At 40.2% G+C, this 25,118-nt stretch overlaps 1 protein-coding gene and 1 long non-coding RNA gene across 21 annotated transcripts in view; both read left to right on the forward strand.

Moving 5' to 3' along the window:
* The first annotated feature begins 17,564 nt into the window (after positions 1-17,564).
* LOC135579477 (uncharacterized) lies at positions 17,565-23,486 on the forward strand. Its single transcript, XR_010472623.1, has 3 exons — positions 17,565-17,628; positions 21,473-21,554; positions 23,282-23,486. It is a non-coding gene; the product is annotated as an uncharacterized LOC135579477 (long non-coding RNA).
* A 1,180-nt stretch (positions 23,487-24,666) lies between these two features.
* MAPK10 (mitogen-activated protein kinase 10) overlaps positions 24,667-25,118 on the forward strand; it is a 167,377-nt gene continuing 166,925 nt past the window's right edge. For 4 of the 20 annotated variants that reach the window (XM_065061827.1, XM_065061833.1, XM_021289234.2 and 1 more), the window contains exon 1: positions 24,674-25,064. The gene's annotated coding sequence lies outside the window, so the exon portion shown is untranslated. Of the gene's footprint in view, positions 25,065-25,118 lie in introns of all 20 variants that reach the window. The other 16 variants (XM_021289207.2, XM_065061830.1, XM_021289213.2 and 13 more) reach the window with 7 other exon arrangements.

Raw genomic sequence — 25,118 nt, forward strand, 5'->3', positions numbered from 1 at the left:
TCATGGTCATCCTGCTGTCCACCAGGACCCCCAGGTCCCTTTCCCCTACACTGCTTTCTAACAGGTCATTCCCCAACTTATACTGGAACCTGGGGTTGTTCCTGCCCAGATGCAAGACTCTACACTTGCCCTTGTTACATTTCATTAAATTTGTCCTCGCCCAACTCTCCAGCCTGTCCAGGTCTTGCTGGATGGCAGCACAGCCTTCTGGCCTGTCAACCACTCCTCCCAGCTTGGTGTGATCAGCAAAATTGCTGAACATGCAGTCTATTCCCTTCTCCAAGTCACTGATGGACATATTTGTCCTGGTTTCGTTAAGAACAAAGTTTCTCTTTTAGTGAATTTGCCTGTCAGCTAAAGCCTTCATATTACCTGCATTTTCCTGGAGAACCAGATGCATGTTTTGGTAAACATAGCAATGGAATGCAAAGCTATTGATAAGCATGGATGGACATCTTGCGAGAGGGACAATGAGAAACAGGTGGCCAAGAAACTGACCAACTGTGCATAACATTCCATTCACGTGAATACTTCATATAAAAGTGGGAGATCACGAGGATCTCGTCCCTTTTGCCTCTTTGCCCTTCTTCGTCCCTTCTGCTTATGGCCAAAATTAGGAGAGGATCTTGCTAGTCATCCCTGCGAACTGAGGCCTAGTGACAGACTGAATCCAGCTCCGGTTGGCTGCAGAATCCAATCCAGGACTTCAGGTGCCGGCTCTGCAGTTGCTGAGACTTTCAAGATTGGTTTTGTATATTTTGTATTATTTTCTCTATTCTTATTAGTAGCATTAGTAAAACATTTTTAATTTTTCCAACTCTCTTCTCTCTGTCCTTCTTTTCCTCCCGATCACCTGTCCTGAGTGGGAAGGGGGGAGAGGGAGGGGCAAAAGGGGGAAGGAGGAGGGAGTGGAGGTTAACAATACGTCTGCCAGGGTTTTATTGTCACCCCGCAATCTAAACCATCAACAATATTGAATAATACTGATCCCAGTACTGACCATTGAGGCACTCCACTAGATACAGGCCTCCAACTAGACTCTGCCCCATTGACCACGACTCTCTGGCTTCTTTCCTTCAGCCAGTTCACAGTCCACCTCACTACCCAATCATCTAGACCACACTCCATCAGTTTAGCTGTAAGGATGCTGTGGGAGACTGTATCAAATGCTTTACTGAAATCGAGACAGACCACATTCACTGCTTTACCATCATGTAGCCGCCTGGTTATGTCTTCATAAAAGGCTATGAGGTTGGTCAAACACGACTTCCCCTTGGTGAAGCCATGTTGACTGCTCCTAATAATCGTCTTATCCTTGATATGCCTTGAGATGGCACCAAGGATGAGTTGTTCCATCACTTTCCCAGGGATGGAGGTGAAGCTGACCTGTCTGTAGTTACCTGGGTCCTCCTTCTTGCTGTTTTTGAAGACTGGAGTGCCTCCAGTCTTCAGGCACCAATCCCATTTCCCACAACTTAACAAAGATGATGGAGAGTGGCCTAGCAATGACTTCAGCTAGCTCCCTCAGCACCTGCGGGTGCATCCCATCCAGACACATGGATTTATGGATGTCCTGATTGCTTAATTACTCCCTAACCCAGTCCTCATCAACCAAGGCAGACTCTTCCATTGTCCTGACTTCCTCTGGGGCCTCAGCGGTACGGGGCTCCTCAGGACAGCATCTGACAGAGTAGACAGAGACAAAGAAAGCATTCGGTAACTCTGCCTTCTCTGTATCTTCCGCCACCAGGGCACCCACCTCATTCATCAGTGGGCCTACATTGCCCCTGGCGTTAGTTTTATCTGCCATGTATTTGAAGAAGCTCCTTCTGTTGTCCTTGACCCCTCTCACCAGGTGTAATTCTAAGGAGGCCTTAGCTTTCCTAGTTGCCTCCCTACATCCTCTGACAACAGCCTTATATTTTTCCCAAATGGCCAGTGCCTTCTTCCATGATCTGTAAACACTCCTCTTCCACTTGAGTTTGCCCAGCAGTTCCCTGTTTGACCAAGCAGGTCTCCTGGTTCCTTCCTTGACTTCCTACGTGTTGGGATGCTGTGATTTTGAGCCTGGTATAAGTAGTCCCTGAACACTAACCAACTCTCTTGTGCCCCTTTACCTTCAAGTATCCTTGCCCACAGGATTTCCCCTAGTAATTTCTTGAAAAGTCCGAAGTTGGCCCTACTGAAGTCTGGGGTTGCGATTCTGCTTGGTCTTCTGTTCCTGCCACATGAAATCCTGAACTCCACCATCTCATGGTCTCTGCAACCAAGGCAGCCCTCACCCTTTAACGCTTCAACCAGACCCTCCTTGTTAGTGAGGATGAGATCCAGCAGCACTCCTCTCCTAGTTGGCTCCTCCTCCATCAGGAAGTTATCTTCAGTGCACTGGAGGAACCTCCTGACTGTGGCTGGCTGGCTGAGTACTCCTTCCAGCAAGCATCAGGCAAGTTAAAATCCCCCATGACAACCAGGGCCTGTGACTGTGAGGCCACTCTCAGCTGCCTGTAGAAGGCCTCATCAGCTTCCTCACCCTGATCTGGTGGCCTGTAACAGACACCCACAACAGTATCACCCCTGCCAGCCTGCCCCTTAATTCTCACCCACAGACTCTCAGCTCGCTCCTCATCTCTGCCTGGACAGTACTCAATACAGTGTAGTTGCTCTCTCACATAAAGAGCAACTCCACCACCACGCCTGGCTGGCCTGTCTTTCCTGAGAAGGACATAGCCATCCATGACCACATTCCAGTCATGTGAGCTGTCCCACCATTTCTCTGTAATTGCCACCAGATCATAATCTCCCAACCAAACACAGTTTCTAACTCCTCCTGCTTATTCCCCATGCTGTGTGCATTGGTGTACAGGCATTTCAGAGAGAGAGTCATCTACTATTAATGCAACTTAACAGCAGCCCAAGGAGAATGTTTCTGCTTCCTTCTACTTTCTGCTTCTCAGCTCCAGTGTTTTGGAAAGTTGATGCTGGCAAATTGGAATGACCGGACTGAAGCCTGAGATGCTTGACAGCTCATTTCTCTCATCCTGTCTATGTTCTTTACTTAGAGCCCAAGGAAAGCCCCTGAAAGCTTTACTAGCCTTTGCCTCCTGGCCTCAGTGGCTCCCAGTGCTGCATATGCTGTCTAATTGGCTGCACCCTTAGGCACCAGGTAAACAAATGCAAGGAGACTGCAGAGACAAATGTGTGCATGATCAGCCCATTTTTCCTTTTAAGAAATGTAGTCTTGTGGAATTAAGTTGTTCTTGCCATCTTTCTGGATAATGGTCGATTTTTTTGAATATGTCTTTTTTTCTGTTTTCCCTTGCTTGCAAGTACACATAGTATGTTTGTGCAACAAAAATACTACACTGCACCTACCAAATCAATTTAATGGTTCTTTTGCTTCTGGTATTTACTAGTGACACGTATAACCTGCTTTGCGCTTAGGTCTGGATATGCCAAGTGATGGAAAGAAACACAACTATATCATGTAACATGCACTGAGACAAGGATAACATAAAATACAAACTTGACAAGAAATACAGTAGGAAGACAACATATAAGAGATCATGTCTGTCACGGAGGCACGCTGTAGGTTAATTTAAGGGACAACAAGGTCCAAAACCAACTTTTATTAAACCGGTGAGAAACAGGGTTTTAACACTCTAAAAGTGACTTAAATAAAGGTTCGCATATCAGTTGAGGAAAATTATTAAGAGGCAGCAACTAATACAACATGCGGTCCACAGTGTGCATGCACGTGGCTTCACCCAAAACAATGCCGGAGCCATCCCTGAGTCCCAGAGAAATACCCACTTGCCTAAACATGGTGCAGGGTTATTTTTAAAGAGATACACGCGCTCGTAGTGAGTACGGGAAGTGTACACTCGCGATTCCGCGAGGGTAAATTTATAATACAGCCACAATCCTGCGAGAGTTAATTTACTTACATGTGCAAGTGTGCACGGAATCCTACACATGCTTATGTGGAAGCATGGGAGGAAAATACACTTGCGATTGTGCGAGGAAATAATTTATACATGTGCTCATATTGGGCACGGAAAGTTACGCGTGCAAGTGTGCACGGAAGGAAAATACACTCACGATTGTGCAAGGAAATAATTTAAAGTACACGTGCAAATGTGCACGGAAAGTTACACGTGCATATGTGCACGGGAGGAAAATACACCTGCGATTCTGCGAGAATTAATTTTACACGCGCTCATATGGAGCGCTGAAAGTTATATGTGCACATGTGCACGAAAAGTATAAATATACTCGCAATCCTGCGAGAAATTTTACTCACAGCCATGGCGGCGAGGCAAGTGGAGTCCCCATCCCGGGGAGGGGGGCTCTCGGCGGCAGCATCTTGCTCCTGCTCCGAGAGACCCGCGACAATGGGCGGAGTCTAGACAAGAATCCCATTTTTATCTGATCAGATCTGACTGTAGGCACTCTAGAAGCTTCTCTGCACCCCCCACACTGGTTGTGGGTGCCCCTGAAGTCTTACACTGGCCGCAGGCGCCCAGCGGCTCGGCACTCCCTTCTCCTAATGGCCCAGGAGCCAGGGTGCTCTGGGCCAAAGAAAAGAAGCTGTTAGCCTAAAGTAGCAGAGAAAGAGGGAGATGTGCCGTACTGAAGGAGGGAGGGGGGTTTGCATTCTGCCACAATGTCTAACTTTCCTCCAACATATACAAGTTGCACAACTCCATTGTTACTCATAACCCTATTGCTTCTTGCAACTTGATGGTATAGATTTACTATTTGGTATTTCCAGAAATTCAAGGAGCAGAAAGCTTAATTACTAACTGTATTTAGTTTTATGCAAAAAGTGGGGTTTACTATTTTTAATTCCTTAACATTGGATAGTTTGGCACACAGAGAGAGTTCTGCTTTGGTTGTCTCTTTCTGTTTATACCCGTCAACACTAAAACCCCTTGCATTGTAACTGCCTTCTTAACCATCCTGATCTCTGCTCGCAGATGTTCCAGCTTATTCCTTAAGTGTATTTTTAAGTAACACAACTGCTTGGTTACAGTTAGAGCTAGCTTGCTGAGTTGGTGTCATGGGATGGTAACAGAAGCTTCAATTATTAAAACTACCGGTATTAACTTAAAAGTACTTAGTTTCAGTCTATAAAAATGTCACCTGAGATGGAAGTTACTTTAATTCACTTTTTTTCTTCAAGATATTTTATTTAACAACTTCATTAACAAGGAAAAATGAAAAATTACAGATCCACAGAAAGTTATGGTCCTCATGCTGGGAATTTTTCAGCTATGATAGGACAGATGAATTATAAGGAAGTTCAATTACTTCGAGTTTCAACACTTATATCCACCCATGTTTGATTCTTTGCCTTGTTTAAAGAATACTCTGGAAATTAGGGCAGGAGAGGGTTCATCAGTCACAAAAAAATTAAAGATAAACGAGTAGTCTCCATAATAGTCACTACAGCTTTCAAAATAGACGTACAAAATTAGTTCTAAAGGAGTTGCATGTGCTTTTTTTTTTTTTTTCAAGCTCCTCTTGAAATATGAAGTTACAGCACTAGAAGTGACTTCCCAAGTTAAGAACTAACAAAGGCATAGAACACGCTTATATCTCTGGTGTTTTTCTGGCACTGAAGTATATAACATTATTGACAAAAATTGCATTCTCACAGCACCTCAGAATGTAACATTTTCAACTTTGTCAAATATTATGTAATTCACATAATAATTTCAACTCGCATGCTCCCTGTTTATTGCTTTGTAGTCTCTCACAAAGCCAGTACCTTCTTGGACAGCATTACAATTTCTGAATCTGGAAGGAGGTGACACAATATATTTCAGAATCCCTTTGTAGCACGCTTCATTCTCTGTAGTTTTAGAGGGTAGCGTATTTGTAAGTGGCTGCAGTCTGTTTGTACCCCGTTTTCAGGTGGTTGGTTTAATAGTCTGTTTGTACCCCGTTTTCAGGTGGTTGGTTTAATATTTGGCTAGATGCTTAGTTTTGAATTTGTCTGAATCATCAAAAGTCTGTTCCTCTAGGCCTCTGGGAACTTGGTGCAGCTTCTATGAAAGTTCTTGTAACTGTGGCCATAGCAAGTTGTCATCATGCATAATATACTTTCAGCTCCTTCAACTTTTTCTTTTTTTCTTATTTTTTTGCATTCAGACCATCTTAGGAAAGGAGGAAGAACATAAAGTGTTACCGACTCTCAAACTTCAGATAAAGGCTTAATGGAAAAGACACTCAGAGGGGTGAAACTAAAGTCTGTGAACAAAGAAATAGTCAAGGATAACTTGAGGGCTTCTGCACCAAAGTATGTTGCTTTCTGAAGTCATTCAAGGAAATATGTCAGGGGAATGTGCTTTTGAGATTCTGTTCTATCAATCTGTTCCCAAAATCTGCTTGCATGATACTATATCTTGGATATTTATTCTAAATAATCTTTAAAAATAGTTTGTTTACTGAAATAGCACTGTGTGTTTCGAGGTATTTTGACACCAAAATGCACTAAACCACAAGTGTGATCTCCCACAGTATTTTGTTTTTTAAGTATACTCAGTATATATAGGAAGATCCTTTTGTCTGGAAGGTTTCTGGATTATTGTGGGACTTCTAATGGTAGCATCAGTATAATTGGAAAAAAATTATTTTTGGTCTTATACGTTGGAGGTAATTTAAATGGTAGTTTAAGTGAAAACCAGACTAAAACCTGTTTTCTTCTTTCTGTTTAACTTTTCTTCTGTGAAACAAGCCAAATGGTTCCGATTGAAGCCAGAATACCTTCTATGTGTAAGTATACCCTTTTTCAAGCAGATATTCTTGTTTCAAAGTAAGTCCCACCAGGGTAATTAAAAACTGAAGGTAACAGTCGCGAATATCTCATTCCTGTTGAGCAAGATTAGTGTAATTTTTAAAGGCTTTGTTTATGTTCTCATTTTCAAACTGTTAAAGTCAGTAGCTGAATTTCATGCATGTCTCTGAAAATTAAGGCTTGGCATTGGATAAACCCACAGATTCAGAGCTACAGTTTTGCATTTTAAACAATCTGAACCTCTGTTTTCCATGTGAAGTTGTTGGACATTGAGTCTATTCCGTCTCAACATTTGTTTTTGTAGCAGTCACTGTAAATTCACTTTAGGCCATGATCTCTTTTTCCCAGGCTGGCTTTAATGGTTCATTTTCAAAACAAATGTGTTTTTTGGAATAACTGTCAGTTATGGATAAGGAAAGCTACTGTCTGCATTTGCTTTGCCTTCAACCAACTTTTCCAAAGCTATCAAGATGCAAGCTAATATGTGATGGGATGCTTTAAGGTCTAGTCCATGCACTGAAGGGAGACTATGCTAAATAGATACTTTTGACAGTGACTGACAGGTGATGAAATGCAGGTGCATCTTGAATGCAAATGAGTAATCTTCTGACAAAAGTAGACTTACTTCAGGAAAAGAGGAGAATTCAGCTGCCGGAGTTGGAAAGGATTTCCTATTCAGAATTTTGAGGGATTGTCTGGTTTTACTGAGAGACAGGTGTTCATAAAAAATATTTTCCATGAAATGTTTCTGTTTGTGTGCTGTGGCTTTTTAAATGAATTCTATCTTGTTTTAGAGGTAGTACAGCAAGTAATTTAGGCAACCTTAATAACAGTGGTTTGTTATGCCTGTGTAATACTGTAGTGTTGAAATGCTATACCATTACTATTATTCTGAGAGGTATTTATATTTAATCCTGTTGCTATCATCCTCGAATTTTCAGGTTTCTAGCCAGCTTACCAGTTTCCTTAGGATGGTTTTACAGGTCTTTAGGTTTTGAAAGAAGGCTGTCTAATCTGCTGTTTTATCCTGTTCAGTAGCAATTAAAACACTTAAAGAGATGTTTACAACAAGGCACCATGAAACAATTTAGTACGTAATAGGGACAGAAATAAGCTGTTAATCTGAGAAAACTATGAAAGAAGCATCCTGAAAACATGACTTGGATATTCTGAAGTTTTTCTGCATTGTAATTTTCATAGAAGTTTAACCAAGTATACCAATTTTTTGTGGCTTAGAAGTGGAAACCTTTGGCTTAAAGGATGACATCATGAAAGCATGCTTTATATAGGATAGTGTCTGTTCTCTCCTTTGTGACCGGTCCTGCTCTGTGTGAGCCAATGTTCTGTTTTCACTTTAAAAAAATGCCTCCTTGAGGAATAGCTGAGCTTTTAGGTCAAAGATCAGAGAAAAGAACTAGAAAACCATGTACAAGTAAAATCCACCGAGAATCCTGCATCCCTGCTATTTGGGTAGGTCTGTATACACTTCGTTGTTGTTGTTGCTACTCTTTTCAGGATAAATTAAGTTGGATCAAAGAGGTTATCTTTTTGATTATATGTAATTTTCTCTTATCTGATTAGAAAATGAGTGAATACTTAGTATCATATGAGGAGTTACTTGTTTTCAGTGTTACGTTGCAGGTATTATGCACACTTCTCAGACAAAAATGGTGGTGTCTGTAACACCAGGATACTTTGGTTTTTAGGCTGACCTCTGTAAAATGGGGTGTGTATGAATGTAGAGTTGGATACTCATTTTCAATTATTTCATGCTTGGCACATTGAGGACAAGTCAGCGAGAGCTTTCCCTGGAGCCTGTCAAATTCTGCAGGTATGTGGTAGGGCTGAATGCGGTGATTCCATGTCATCCATCTGTCTTGAGATTTGACAGCAGTACACCTTTTCCCGCCTCAGGCCCTGTCATGTGAGGCATTCTGCTGCTGCTCCTGTGAGAATGCTGATTCATATATAAGTGGCTGTAAAGACCTTTGGTAAAAAGGAATTTAAGCAGAGTTGGACAATTGTCCCCTTGTTGATAATGCTTTTAATAAAAGTTTATCTTAATAGTTCATTCAAATAAAGAAATAGTATTGATCATGAAGAGTAGACAAATAAAAAAATGTTTACAGTTCACCCATGAAACAATGAATTTTAATTCGAAGTTCTTGGTAGATCTGATTCTGTTGGCTGTACTCCCTATTCCCCGTGCAAGGCTTTTGCACTCAAAAAATGGAAGTGGCAATGTGCCATATCCTACATATTAAAATTGCACTGTTATAAAAGCAAGGTAAAAAGCACTTTGCAGTGCTTTCACTTACCATTCACTTACTATTCAGTGCCAGCTGGCAGTGTGGGATTGGAAAGGCTATTGGTTAGTCCTTCAGATTTGGTCTTTGTTGCTGACTAATAAATAGTGGGCCTGTCTTCCCTGGCACCTTTTACCATGGGATCTTGAACTGCTTCAACTCTGCTTGTGGATGAGAAGGGCCTTATTAAATAAGCCCATTCCAGGTGTCATGATGCAGTCTGGTATTACACTGTTTTGTTACATGACTCTGCTGATACACAGACAGAGGTGTTAATGCCAATGAACCTGTGGAATGCTACTTGTAGTTTGTACCCCATTCTGATAATCATAATAAAGCTGAATAGATAAAGCCTCACTTGCTCTAGAAATGCAGATCCCAGCCTATGAGAAGGGAGGGATATTTTTAAATGGTTCAAATGCTTTAAAACAGATGCATTGATGTTTTCATCACATTAACAAACTGCTTATGCATCATCTTTCCATCTTAATTCTTTGTACTGTTGTAGCTGTAGGCTGTGATCATAATTAGAGTTCTATTGTATTTACACAAACATAAGTAAGTGTTGTTTCTTCTGTGAATGTCCAGTCTAAGAAGACCATTAATTTGAGTCAGGAAGGGAGAACTGATTTAAAAACATCTCCCTCTGCATTTATTTGTTAAAATATTGTCTTTAACTATTGATTTTGCTATGGTTTTGTATAGTTGTTATGTTGTTAACTGTTCTCCACCTCCCTTGATTAATTTCTTTAGCTATTGTTACTTTTATGTTTCTTCTCTTATAGAAAGACAGCAAGTTCAAAATGTGCCTCATCATTTAAGATGTGGTAGCAGTGGAGAGCAATTCTATTTAATAAGGCATAGTATTATTCAATATATTAATCAATGACTTGGATGAGGGAATAGAGTGCACTGTCAGCAAGTTTGCTGATGACACCAAGCTGGGAGGAGTGGTTGACAGGCCAGAAGGCTGTGCTGCCATCCAGCGAGACCTGGACAGGCTGGAGAGCTGGGGCGGGGAAAAACTTAATGAAATATAACAAGGGCAAGTGTAGAGTCCTGCATCTGGGCAGGAACAGCCCCAGGTTCCAGTATAAGTTGGGGAATGACCTATGGGAGAGCAGTGTAGGGGAAAGGGACCTGGGGGTCCTGGTGGACAGCAGGATGACCATGAGCCAGCACTGTGCCCTTGTGGCCAAGAAGGCCAATGGCATCCTGGGGTGTATTAGAAGGGGGGTGGTTAGTAGGTCGAGAGAGGTTCTCCTTTCCCTCTACTCTTCCCTGGTGAGACCACATCTGGAATATGGTGTCCAGTTCTGGGCCCCTCAGGGAACTGCTGGAGAGATTCCAGCGCAGGGCAACAAAGATGATGAAGGGAGTGGAGCATTCCTCCCTTATGAGGAAAGGCTGAGGGATCTGGGTCTCTTTAGCTTGGAGAAGAGGAGACGGAGGGGTGACCTCATTAATGTTTATAAGTATGTAAAGGGTGAGTGTCACAAGGATGGAGCCAGGCTCTTCTTGGTGATAACCAGTGATAGGACAAGGGGTAATGGGTGCAAACTGGAACACAGGAGGTTTCACTTAAATTAGAGAAGGAACTTCTTCACAGTGACAGTTACAGAGCACTGGAACAGGCGGCCCAGGGAGGTTGTGGAGTCTCCTTCTCTGGAGACATTCAAAACCCGCCTGGACACATTCCCGTGTAACCTCCTGTGTTCCTGCTCCAGCAGGGGGATTAGACTAGATGATCTTTTGAGGTCCCTTCGAGTCCCTAATATTCTGTGATTCTGTGAAGTGGTCTGCCTAAGAGCTTGAAGTGTTGCTGTTGAATTCAGCGGGAGGCTTTTCATTACTTCCAAGCTGTTCCAGAGCAGACCCTAAGTGCCCGGTACAGAAAGCAGTGGGATATGAAGGTGTGCATGGGCTCAATGATCTTGCGTAGCCAAGAGGTATGTTAGAGTACAAAGGTTATGACAGCAGTAGTTGGAAGTCCTCTATCTAGGTGACTTCAGAATGGTGATGCAGAATAATACCAGCAAGAGATTTTGCTTCTGACATTTACAGTTGCCACTGATGCATATGCATGTTTCCAGTTTGTAATCTTGTATATTTATTAATTTACGTGCTAAACACTTGTCACAGTTGAGACGGACAAACGACATGGACCAAGTTCTTTCAAGATGAAAGTAATAGATGCCATTTATTGCTACAAGTGCATTTTTATACAATTCTACCAGTTCATGTGTGTTTTCACTATTGGTTACAAGTTACAGCACTAATATCTCATTGGTTAATTTTTCTATCATCCATGTTATTCTTCTATCCCCTTCTCTCTCACGGGTACATCTCTCCTCTCTCCGGATACTCCTTTACTCCCATCCTTCTCAAGGGTAAATCTTAATATCTCAAGGCTGATCTCTACTCTCATATTTTCTGTCAAGGATTCCACAGACCCACTGCAGTTTCCCACAAATACTGTTGACTATGGTATAGGTCTAGGAGCTGAGAATGGTGGTTTTCCTGATTTTATGAGTGACAGGATTTTGCTGACATGATGCTAGGGAAGATTGTGCTTATTGAAAGGCAATGTGGAAAAAACTACCTGGTATGGAGCACATGCATCCCTTGGTCAGTTTCACTAGAAGTGTAGACAAACGTGGAATGAACTTTTTCTGTAAGAGACCACTGGACTGCCAGGCTGTGTGCTTACAGTTCCAAGCCATGCATTATTAGTATTTTCTGGCTCTGCTCTTTCATTCTATAGTACATATGTTTGTGTACCTGTATCCGTTCGTGTAACGTGTGTGTGTGTATATGGAAAAAGAGCAGAGAAGTTTGAGTGTTTGTGGTGAAACTGCACTGTATTCCATGCTGCACTAGGATAAAAGGAAGAGGTCAGTGGTGCAGGCCAGCTTAGACCCAAGGGAGAACTCCTTTCAATGCTGCGTGTGGCAGTGTGTATTAACATGCCGTGTCAGAAGAAAACTGTTGGCAAGTATCTTAGAGGTCTTTCAGTGCTGCCAGGTGATTGTGGACATCCAGCCCAAAGCTGATGTGCAGTCACAGCCATTCTGGAATACTTGGGAAAAAAATGGAAAGCTGAACTCGTGTCTTCCTGTCTACCCGCAACTGGAAGCCAAATTATACTGTATTCAGATGTAAAGAAACTTCTTTCTGAACTATGTAGGGATCAGAAGTTCTAAAGCATGAGTATAAGAAGATATTTGGAATATAAATATGGTTTAATAATGACAGTCCATTCCTTGGGGTTATCAACAATTTGGAACCTGAAACAGAAATTATCATATCGTCAATCTACTTCACAGTAATCTTTGACCTGAGCACTGGTTTTCCATGTTGAGACCTGTGCAATGTGGGAAAAAAGACTTATCCATAAAGAGTAACTAAAATAGATTGTATAATACATAGTAATGTTGCCTCTTTGTTTACATGTCTGAAAAATGCATGCCTGCAAAGAATGTGAAAATAAAAATATTACATTCCAAAAACTGGTTTCCCAGGTTCTGTAGAAATTTATAATAAAATGTGTATGACATGATCAAGTAAAAAAATACGGGGGTTTTGCTAGCTTTTGTGTATTATTAGTGTCTCTGTAAAAATGGATGTTATTTATTTGTATATGTAATAAAAAATAGATTATATTGGAAAAAGTAGCCATGTTTTTCCATGTATTTTCTGGGAAATCGTGAAAAAAATATTATTGCTGATTTTTGTTCAGGTCTTAACTGTCTTTTCAAGAAGAGATACGATTACATAAAGAAGTTTTGGTGGCTGCACTTCACTGCGGTGTCATGTCTTCTGCGAAGATGGAAAGATGGATCAACTCTGACAGACTAGTCCTGTGGTAAGTTATTACTGGCAAAAAAACAAGTGAGAACAGCATTACTGACCAAAAATAACATTTTTGGTTAGAGAAATGTTAAATGTTGCAGAAAGTGACTTCTGGAATCTGTATTCCCAGCACTTGCTTTTAGGCACCAATATTCCAGCCTTTCTGGGTTTTGTACTTTGGGAGCCTGGAAAAGACTGCGGAGTTCCACAGGGCTTTTGGTTCACAAAAAATATCTGAAGTCACCAGGATAAGTAATCTCAAAGGGCACTCATTCAGCTGATCATGTCAGAAGATGTCTGTTCTGATGAACTTTCAAAATACTTTCGAGGGATATAAACCAAGATGTTAACAGTTTAAATAAGCTAAATGCACAAGTATTAGGGTAGATTTAAAAAGCAAAACTAGTCTTTCATTAATAGAAAATAAAGGTAATCGCTGCAGTAAAAGCTTACCTTTTTTTATTTGCTGGTTCTGCTGTCCAAGGGTCTGACTGTTCTTCTCTTACATCCAGAAACACTTGAATCATCCTCTTAGCTTGTCTAAGGTGAATCAGTTCAATATTGTGGTCAGTGGGCTGATGGAAGCAATCCTGTAGGTGAGCTGTTGTTGGTTTATTGACTATTTGCAATAAACATTTCACTTAAAGGTCTTATGTTCTCTGCATAATATTAAAAAAGCCCAATTTGCAATAATTAAATTTCAAAGATTTGTTCTTTCAGTAGTAATGAAGTTGCTAAATGAAGGAAGCAAGCAAAAAGCAGAAGAGAGGAAAAAGTAGAAGGGAGCTATTGGATATAGGCCTGTTGAGGATTTTATTTTTTTTTTTTTACTTGCAGTCAGACTTACTACAAGACTGTGTCTTCCAAGGCAGGAGGTAAAATAATTGGTAATATCTGCCAGCTGATATAATTCAGTTAAAAACAACCTGAATCAGACAAAAACCCCCTACCACATCACCACATATGCACAGACAAAACAAAACCAATCAAACAAAAAAAACCCCAACCCAAACCAAACAAATAAAACCCCCACAGCTAGGAAAATGGTATCCAGTGTGCAGCAATTAGAAATACTAGGATGACTGGCACTCAGTCTGCAAAAAGCTTATACCTGTCTGAATACGTGGATAGGGAGGCACCCAGGAGGAGATGCATGTGAGGATGAACCAGGGTAAGCCAATTTTCAGCAGTGGGTAGTAGAAATAAGCTTTTGGACCAGACTTGTCTTGACCTCTGAAAAGCTGTGTATAAAGACCAGTGGTGATCTTGGGGAAGAGAGAAGCAGCCTGTTTTGATTGCAGCTGCTTTTGTTGAAGAGCTCCTTAGCCTTACTTAATCTACAGTGAAGACTAAAAATGATCAAAGAACAGCACTGGACTAATGGTATCCAGTATCTAAAATTTGACTAATATGTTTGATAAATGATTCATCTTCAGCATTTAGGAGATGAGCACTAAAAAATGGTTGTTTGAAATTTTGAGACTTGTCTGTGTCTGATGCCTAGTCAGGGTGATCTCTGCTTCGCTGTTAACCATGGTTGCAACAGGGGTTAGTGTTCACCAGCTGTATTTTCTAATACATAATGTTTTACAGTTTTGTCCTCTTGGCATCTGCAATTCTATGCCTTTCTGAACATATCTGATGAGATAGTCACCTATATCCGTGTTAAGTGTAGGATTCAGAAATAGGGTGGAGCTGTAACTAACTGCTGAGAAGATAAAAACATCAATATTGGTTAAACTGGGCTCTTAATGAAGGCGGCTGTGGCTGCTTTGTTTAGAAAAGGCAGAGAAAGATGTGAAGGGTAGTGCCTGCCATCTTACGGGCTTTGCAGTTTCAGCACAGGCCTGTGTTATTTTTGGCGCTCCAAAAACTGCTTCTGCTTGCTTAAACAGTTGTAGGAACAAAACCAAGAATCCACTATTTCTCTTCTTAAGAAACTGGACAAGTGAGTTATTTCTCCCTTTCCATTTCTGACTCTGGATTTTGCATTCACGTCTGCACAGTGAATTCTAAGCTTGTCACTGCCTGAAAAAGTAGTTAATGCCACTGAGCTGTTACCTAAAAGTGCTGCTGTTTTTCCCATCTGTACTACAAAACTAAACAGCAGTCCTTCTCTGGCTAATCACAGAACAGCTTTAGGCACCCGCGGTTGTGAGAGAGGACCTGGAGTCTCCATGTTCTAGACAGGGCAAAGAATTTAGATATACTGCTCTGGTTAAGTATTTCCACTAAGATAACTAGCTGGTTGTCATCCTTCATGCCTGCAGCTTTGGATGAGTGGCTTTGAACATCTTTTTCTCCCTAAACAATACATTGGGACACAACTTTGAGACTGGGATTCCATCTGGTGAACCACAGGTGTGAAAGACAGGTCTGCCAGTGTGCCATTCCTAGGCATCTAGCTTCCTTACTGATAGTAAAAGATCTGTGGCAAAGTCTGTTCTTGGTGAAAGGATCTGGGGCAGCTTTCAAGAGGCTATTTAAGGCAGATATTCTGTTGAGTACAGTCCCCAGTGAAGGCTTCATTTAATATAATTTTGTCCATCTGTTCTGTGATTTTTTTTTTCTTTAATGATAGGAAAGAAACTAAAATTACTTTGGAATTTGTTCTTGTTCCTTGCTGCTTGTGTAAGGAGGAAAGTGAAACTTCATGACTTTAATAGGAATTTCATGGATTGGCATGCTTTCTTTTCCAGTTAAAATCTGAACAGCTGGGTTTTTTCTTTCATGTCTTGTTTCCCAACCCTTGCAATGCCAACTGAAAACAAAGGTTTTATTACAAGAGCTTGCTGGGTAACCACAAAAATTAAAGGAATTGCTTTTATTTGGCAACATTTTCCACATGTTGCTGCTGGCAGTTACTATTAAGTAACTCTTTCAACTCACTTTTATTTTTCATGCTTTTTTAGGACAAAACCTCTGAACTTCTCATCTAATTTCCAAGCGCCTTCTGTGTTAATGAGAGCATTTCCACAGAAAGCAGGGTAACAATGCAGATTGTGAGATGATCTTTGAGATCTGTTAGTTTAAAGATATGGATAAAATATGTTTCTGTCTTAAAAAAGCAATGCTGTGCAGATGCAAAAGTGGAGCAACTTTGAGGTTTTTATAACAAATGTTAAGATTTTACCTATGTAAACACTCAAAAGACAGCATGCTTTTTCCTGTGGTCCACTTAATAAATATACTTGCAGTTTAAAATTATTACAATTTATTTTTCAGAAAAATAAGTTTTAAAAAAGAAGATATGAAAGTGCTTTAAAATTTCTCTTTGTGTAAACTTGATTTTTTGAATTTGTTTCAGTTTTTTTCTTCAGTCAGTTATGTATTTTAGTAGTTCCTAATCCCTAACTTTTGAACTTCCTTTTGACTTGACAAGTAGGAATAACACTATTTCCTGAAATACTTTTTTTTTTTAATTAAAATGTAGTATGATGCTGCAGTCCCTCTTCAGTGAAGTAATTCGACCAGTTATAAGAAAGAATTGAAAGTGACCTCTGCAAACTCTTCTCAGCCAACAGAAGTGGTTTTCCAAGTCTTTATTTCTATTCAGGCAGGTTGCAATCTTGATTTTCCTGTCAGCAGAAATAATGCAATATTCAATTAGTACATGCCATGTGCTTTTGGCATAATGTGCAGAACTTGGTCTTATTCTTGAGGTTTCTGGCTTTGCCTAGATTTATATTCCAAATGTTGGCTGTAGATTTGTCTGAATTTGCTGGATTATGAGAGTGGTTAGATCAGATAATCTTTTTCCAGTACAGGTACTAAAAGACATGGATCACACCATCTCTCTATTTTTTTCGGTGAGATAAACAGATTGGGATCCTTACGTTTCTGTATCTTAAGCAGGGTTTTCGTGAGTGTCTTCCCCCCACTCCCTCTGCTTCTTCTTATTGCTGTTTCTATGACATCTTTTGCAATACAGCAGGATGAAACAAAAGAGAAGTATACTGAGGCAGTGAAGAGAGAGGAGGGCTAGAAGCATGAAGAGTGTCTAAATTAGTGGAATGAGAGTGCCTGGAGAACGTGACCTCTGTATCTGAGCTATTATGTCAATTCTGAAATCTTTTCACATCACTGTTCTCTGCCTTTGGGGGATTTATGGACCTGTTCAGCTTGGCCAGTTTGCATATTGTCCTCACTTAGCTGTTGTTTCATTCCAGAATCAATATTAAAATATGGTCCTTAAAAATGTTGCTTTGCCAAATGCGCATAATGCTGTATGGTAGAAACAGCTGAGTCCATTCATGGGAGTAATACCTCCAGTGGTCTTATGCTGTTCATCTTAGACTGTATCTGCTGCTTGTCTTGACAAACTCTGTTGGAGTGGGACATTAAATTGCAGTTGTGTCCATTCTGCCTTGCAGTGCTCACTGATAGAGACCTTGGACTGTGTTTGGAGTTGTGGAAGGAAGACGAAACATAGCTTTTCAGGGGCATCTTCTGTTTCTCTGCCCTCCGCCAGTCAGTATGACAGGAAGTGGAGGATGGAGCCCAAGCTGCTCCTGCTGAGTCAAAGCTCACCTGGGTAGCCGTGTCTTGGATAGTAAGGTTCCATGCTGATGTCACACAGGTGTGGTGTCACATGTCATAGGCACTCTCTGGCCCTCACCCAGCATTTGAGACCATCACAACCATTCCTTTAGCCATCAAGTGCAAAAGCAGGTATGGTGAAGAGATTTTTGTGTCTGAGAGCATGTATCCCACATAGAGCGCTCTGGGTAGTCAGCACACCTATCTCGCTGTGTTTTGCCGTGGGTGAATTTTCTGTGAATCAAATGAAAATTTAGCTGTTCTACTTCATTTTAGCTTGCAGGCAGTGCTAGAGTCCTCAGTGTTAGTTTCTGTCTTCCTGAGGTACTGTCTTTACAACTCTCTACTTTCAGTGGAACCTTTTTGACCGAAATAGGGTCAGGGCTGAGATAAAATAAAACCGTCAAAAATGCTTATTCATTATGTGTTCATTCTGCTCCCAAAGTGAAACAAGCACACCTTCAAAGTCATGTATTTGGAAGAAATACCTGGGGGAAGCAAATGCATGGAGACAACTCAATTGCATTAAAATAAGTGGATTGTGGGCTGCTATTTCTGCCATTCTGTAAGTCCAGTCTTGGAATCAGGACTTAGTAAGTGCACAGCATCACCTCATGAGCTCCAGGAAAAAACGGATGAGTTGTGCAAGTTGTTATCCAAGAATTAAATTTAAGAAAAGGAAAAAACTCCAAAGCAAGTAATCTACCAACAAAGACTTTATAAGAAAAGGTACTATATGGAAAGCCTTTGAAGTTTTCCAGGAACTAGAGAATTTGTTAGTGGAGAAGGTTTGTTCACCTGTTAGCAGGATGCTGGAGTCCATGTAATTCACCCAGTCTGGATATTTATTTTATTTGCATTTTGGTGAGTCTGAGCAACTTTGAATACAGCAGTGTTTATCCAAGAGAATTATTTGCCCCGTCTCTTCTAAATCCAACGTTAGGGAACATATTATTGCCGTGGTAACATAGTCAAAGCTTTTGCTGTCCGTCAAGCTCAAGATAGGAAATGATATTCTTTCAAAATGTGTATCTGGAGTACAACTTATTAAAATAATCAATATTTATACAGCAGATAATATCTTCAAACAGGCTGGACACCATCTGTCGCAGTCTGATTTAATTTTATGGTTGCAGCAAAGTGAACTGGCAGTATACAAATACAGAGGTTGGCAGGAAGTGTGTCATAGTTTTCAGGTAAAACTGTGAGATGTTGTAAATGGCTGTGTATTCCTGTTATGTAAATCGAGAAAGTACTCATTTAGAGAAGGGGTTGATTTGTGTTTGTTTGCATCCTGAAACAAGTTTAAATTCTGTTTAGTGGTCTATTGTACTGGAATAATTTATAATTAAATCTTTGATACATGCTTTATGTGTCTCTGCAGGGAAAATTGAGCATGAAATCATTTGCTCTGGAAGAATTATTGAATACAGGAAATGGCAATTTTTAAAATTAGATAAGACTTGAACAGTTCTTAACTACTTGTTTTTACCTTCAGATGGCAATTTTAAATTACGATTGGTTTCTTTTCTGTGATAAGCATTCAGTTTATGGAATGTTTAGCATTTTATGTAACGGTTTGTGACATTAGGATAATAAAACAGCAGTGATAAGTTTAATAAAAAATATATTAGTGCATTTTAGGGTATATTAATTTTCTAGAGTTTTACAGGACATATAGCCCTTGACAGGAGACAGACCAGTGAGGGTGAGTGCTTCTTTCGAAAATACTAATGGTATTGTGTGCTGAAATCTTATTCTTGACATGTGTGTAATTGAATAAGTACTGAAATATTTCTCACTAAAGATGCAGCAACTGAGTTACAGATGAGCTAGTTTCATGTGCTTAAGTTATTCATTAAGTTCATTCCCTTTGAAAGAAGTACTTAGCAATCCTTTTTACAACTAATTCACTGCTCAGCGAGGAATATGTGTGTCCTTCTCTTTGATATTTATGGGCTTTGGATCAGGACTTCCTTTTTCTAATTATGATGAGTTTAAAAACTTGAATCCTTCTAATGAGTGTATTCATAAGCAAGCAGGCATGCGCACATTTCTTGTGTTAATGCCTATCTTAATGTAACCCTGGTAGCATTTGTTTTATCCTATATAAATTGATTTAGAAATGTATGGGTAATGAATAGTGCTCTTAACTTGAAGAACCTTTTTTTTTTTTTCAGAAACTACACTTTTTCTCTACCACATATAAAATAGGTTTTCAGTTTCTGAAATAACTGCGTTTCTGTAAAATACCAGACTAGTTGCCTGATTTTGTAGTTGTTTGTGTGATTTATAAAAAGACCATCGATGTAACTCCTTGGACAGTTCCTGTTTGTCAGTCTATGTTCTTCACAAATTCTTCTGGTACATCTATTTACAGTGATTCACTGTCTCTTTCACTTAAAACCTTTGGTGTGAAAAAACAAACTTGTCAAACAGCCATGCCTGCCTTGCCATATTCTTCCTTGTTCTCAGTTACCAGATTTTGTCTCCAGTTACACTTTGTAACTGCAGCAGCTCTGTATTGGTCAGGCTATGGGAAGTTACTGTTAAGATTGTGCTTTTCAACAGCAAAGTTAATCAGAAAGATGTGATGCTGCTCGCAGTTATTTCTCCACTTCAGTTTAGTTCTATTACATCTATCCATCTGTGTAACAAAGTTAAAGAAATCTTGAGGTTAAAATGTACTCATCATCATGGTATGACGCTGAAGAGGTAGTAGAAGGGACGGGGTGGTGAAAAAGGGGGTGATAGGAGTGTGTGCAGCTTCCTTAACTGTTCCAAGAACCTTCCTCAGCCACTACTGTAATGATCATGTGGAAAATGTGATGGCTTTAAAGGCCTTTTGATGGAGATGAGCACAAAATGCAGGATCGTTCTTTTGTCTGAGAGAAAGACCAGGTCAGCCTTCATAAGTAATAATTCTTGAGAAAGAGATTGAATAAAATATTGCGAATTTTCAGATTTAATTAAAACTAGCTGAGAAGTTCAGTGCAATGGAAGGTTGTACTGCAGGCAAATGAGAGCTGCACAAAAAGGTTTGTGTATTTGACTTCTGAAGCTTGAAAAATATCTTTGGAACAAAGGAACTAATGGATTTTATGTACACCGGTCATATACCTTGGGAGAACAGCAGTGATGTGGTTAGTCTGGGTTCCAGCATCATATATAGCCTATTGTACCTCTTCAGTGTTTTACTGTACTGTGCAACATTACATTAGAGTGGAATCAGAAAAACTATGGCTGAAAAGTCATGTTGAAAAATCACTTCATTCTAGCTTTAGCACTGAATGGGTGGGAAGGATTTGTTTAGAGATTGGTTTGTGGCTTTATGCTTTGAAATATGAAGGCGTTTGCTCACCAGGATTTTATTTTAGCTGCCTTAATGTGATCCGTGTTGCAAGTGAGAATTATATGACCTCTGTAAGGCATAGAGCTGAATGGGGTTTGTAGCAGCTGCTGAAACACCACAGTTTTCAACCCAGTGTGTTAAGCTGTTGCAAGCTCCAGGTAATTTTAATATGCAGAATTGTGAACTGTGACAATTTAGGACTTGGTGCATGCAGCCATCCATGCAGCAGTCTCTGGGAGCTATGGCATAAACTGCTTGAGCATTTCCAGTTTAGTCCTGGACTTCACATAGATTAATAGTGAGTCACTGAGTAGTTCTGCAGCAGGCAGAGCTGGTACTTCTGGAGTTACTGGTCTGTTGGTAGTACCACTTCAGAAGATTCATGTAAAACTGTTAAAGGTGAACACAAAGTCATGGCTGCTTTCCTCCGTCTGTTAAACTTAATTTTTTTCAGAGGGCTTCATTTACCTACATCTATTTTTCATCTTAAAAAACAAACAAACAAACAACAAAACTAAACAGCATCAGCAAACAAGGAATTGGAAGTACAGATGGACAAGAATCTCAATTTTACATTGTTATTTTTTTTATTTGAGTACTCTCTTTTTATTTATGTAAATACAGGATTGAATGTGAACAGCTCCTGACATAATTGTTCTCCAAACCTCAGTGCTTTCAGTCTATCTCAAGAAAATCGATGACAGAGGTACAGTCTAGTGTTCATCTCCTGGGCTACAAATTGTACATACTTCTCTTGCATTCATATTTAAGGTAAAACAAGATGAAATTTTGTACTAAAAAAGACCAACACTAATGAGTGCTTTAGAGGCACAAAGTGGGGGTATAAGAGCTTAATTGAAATGAATTTAATTGGCTCATGGTGACCTTTGTATCTCTCCTCCTGTTGTAAACATATGCTTCAGTCCAGTTGATCTTAAATTAATACTGTGCTCACTTCCAGTCTTGCCTATTATGGAGAGCATTTGTCTGCCTGTTAAGACTGGGACAGCTATTTTGGGAAACAGGTGCCTAAAATGATTATTTTAAATTGACTCAAATTTTCTGCATGGTGTCAGGCCATTACAATGTTTATCTTAGGCCTGACTCCAGGCTGGAATGCATTTTTATGGCATCTTTGTCTATGTTGACCCAGCCAGTGATCCATCTCAGCAGGAAACTGCAAAGAGTGAGCTGTAATCATTCCACACAAGTGTGGAGTAAAATCTTGGTTTATCTATTGAGCTCGAGGAAGCAGCAGCCCTCTATCAGAAAAAAACCAGCATCCTGAAAGATGCTAGTGTCAATTAGATCTGTTGTGCCAAGGGCACATACCCTAATTACTCTTTAAAACCTCTGTCACCTCTGCAAGAGCTTAGGCAGTTTAGTTTCTTTCTTCTCCCTTCTCACAACCACAGTCTCCATAATTGTGTCAAAAGCAAGCACTCCCTACCCCTTCTGCACCAACAAATGGTCAATTAATGCCATTTTCAAAGGTATTCTCCATTCTACTGACTCACACCATAGTTTTTCTTTCAGGGAACCTATTTTTTAATGTATTCTGAACATTTTAGGTAGTACAATTAAAATACATGCATGGGCATATTTTTAAGAAAAAAAAAATCCCCCTCTGTTTCAGATTAGTAATAAGCAGATACACATATGTATATATGTATATATTTCTGTATGGTTGGAGACATTCTGTATAGTGGAGACATTCACCAAATAAGCCAAAATCTTTAATAGGTTTTCATAATAAACAGGCTTTCCACCCATCAAGAAAGAGGCTACTACATAGGCTTTATTCAAAGAAATAATTTCATTCTGGTATTCTGCCTAACAATAACATAATTCTAGAGTTTCATTGAAGAAGACTTATAAGCACAAAATAAATATTTTTTCAGAATATTCTCTTGTGGTATTCTGTAGTATCTGGAAGGGAAGAAACCATTCTTGAAGTGTTTTATCAGCCTGCTATGCTGCAAGCAGTACTACTTCTTGTTCAAATATGACGATTAGATGGTAGCAGAACGTAATGTCTTGGATGCCTTAAGATAACAGATGTGGTAACAGTATGGAAGCAAGAAGAACAGGTTTACAGAGACAAAAAGGGAGTGAGGGTTTTGGTGTTTTTAATAACAATGTGAAAACTACCTGTTTATTTTTTGTTTGTTTGTTTGTTTTGGCAACCTTGTGATGAGGGTTTGGGCTGGGATTTTTTGGTTGCTTCAATATCTTGTAGTTACTGCTAATTGTGGCTTCTGCTATGCATCTTGCAGCTCCATTACTTGCCTCTCATCCTTTCATCACTCAAAAAAAGTGGCATAGTAAACTGTAGATTTCTGAAGCTTACCTAGTCAAATATGCGATGGTTACTGAGACCAGTGACTTAACACACTAAAACTATCTGGCTTATTGCTTGTGTCTTCTGTGCAGAGGCTTGCTGACTGCAGTGGAGGGCGTGCCCCACTGCCCTTCATGCCTCCTGAGGACATTTATGACACTGGTGACAACGGCAGGGCATTCCCTGGGCACGTGATGTACCTATGCATGCTTCTTCCTTATGTCACATCCAGCCTTCTCTTAATCTAAGAGCACATGGAGAACTTTCTGTGGTGATTGCTGGTCTGTGTTAAGTAAATTAAAAACAAACAAACAAAAAAAAGCAACACTGTCGTAAAGTTGGAACTATAGATTTTTTTCTCACTGGAAATAAATGTGTTCAGGCTTTCATGCAACTATATATGTACACAGAAATGATACACAGACCAAGATGAAAACCTTCACCTCCCAAAATAAGTGCTGATAGCTGAACATGCAGGACGAACAGGGTAAATGAAGAGAGTGGAGGAACATGGTACAGTTAAGGCGAGAATAGATAACCTACTTGTCCACTGTAATTGATGTACTGAAAGAAATTATTTTTCAGAGATTATAGCTATTCCAGCAAGATTTAATTTCACCGTAGTATTTCTGGCTAGCTCTTATCCCAGCCTGAATTTCATGGAAGTCTGTTCAGTGTAGTGGTCTTATCAGTGTACTTTCATTGATGTTTAATGCCCGAAGAGAACACAAGACACATCCTGCAGTTTGATGTATACAGAAGTGTAACTTTTCAACTTGAGGACATCAGAAGTCATCACCAGCTCTGCTGGTTCTGTGAGCTCAAAATGCAATAGTACCTCTGTGCCATGGGGCCTTATTGAAGTGGCAAGTTTTTATTCTGGGAATTTGGCGCATTCCAGTAGTGGGCACAATATACTGCTAACAGACATCTTTAGCGGTTCTTTGGGCTTCTAAGGGACTCCGTTCTCAGAGCTGCCTTGCTTCTTCGTGCAAGCAATAGCTGCATGAGTAGATGTGTTCAATAGCTCTGAAGGCGATGTGTTGTTATTTTTATTTTTGCCCTTTTTTTTTTATTTTTTTTTCCCCTTGAGTACAAAATTTAAAGGCATTTCAAATATTTGGACATTTTTTTTTAGGGTGATGGGCATTTATGCCTGTGTATAGCATCTAATGCAAACAAAAGAGCAGATCTGCACAGAATGAATTCTTGCTGTTACTGTGTCCAGTCTGTACTGGATGCTGCAGATGCCTGAGCTGCTGCTGCTGCTGCTGGTGAGTGCTGCAGAAGACTATTCGGCTTCCTTTTGCAGGCTGCTCTGTCCCCTTATTCTGCTCTATCTCCTGATTCACCAGGAGATACCATAGCTGTGGCTGCAGATTAGACTTTTCTCTCCCTCCCCCTATGAGACCTCTGTGTGCTTTGACGTCATATGTGCTCCTTTCAGTTGCCATAGCAGCCCCATTCCCCAAGCTCTCTGCCTGTCTCCTCTGGTAGGTTCCACAATGGTACAGCCAGCATCACGCTGCACAATGGTTTCCAGGCAGTGAAAGAGCGTGATTCAGCAAGCCACTCTTTTTTTTTTTTTTTTCCCCCCCCTCCCGTCTCTTTTATTTCGTTATTATCAGACATTTTACCTCCCCTTTTTTTGTTCTGCTCTTCCCTCTCCCCCAGGCTTTTTGTTCAGTTCTCTAAAGGAAAACCTTGATTTTCCTTGAATCCTACTGCCCATCTTTTTATTTTTTTAAATTATTATTATAAATAGCCCATCTTTTCCTCGGCACTGTTTGGAATGTGATTTAAAAATAACCACCTAAAGTCGCAGTTTGGGGGAAAGGTTGCTGGACGAGGAGAATAGCTCGCAAGCACGGAATGGTAGGTGGTTGATGCTAATATTCTATGACTAACCTGCTTTTGCAGGGTGGGGTG

This window comes from Columba livia, chromosome 4 (assembly GCF_036013475.1).
Source record: "Columba livia isolate bColLiv1 breed racing homer chromosome 4, bColLiv1.pat.W.v2, whole genome shotgun sequence".
Lineage (NCBI taxonomy): Eukaryota > Metazoa > Chordata > Aves > Columbiformes > Columbidae > Columba > Columba livia.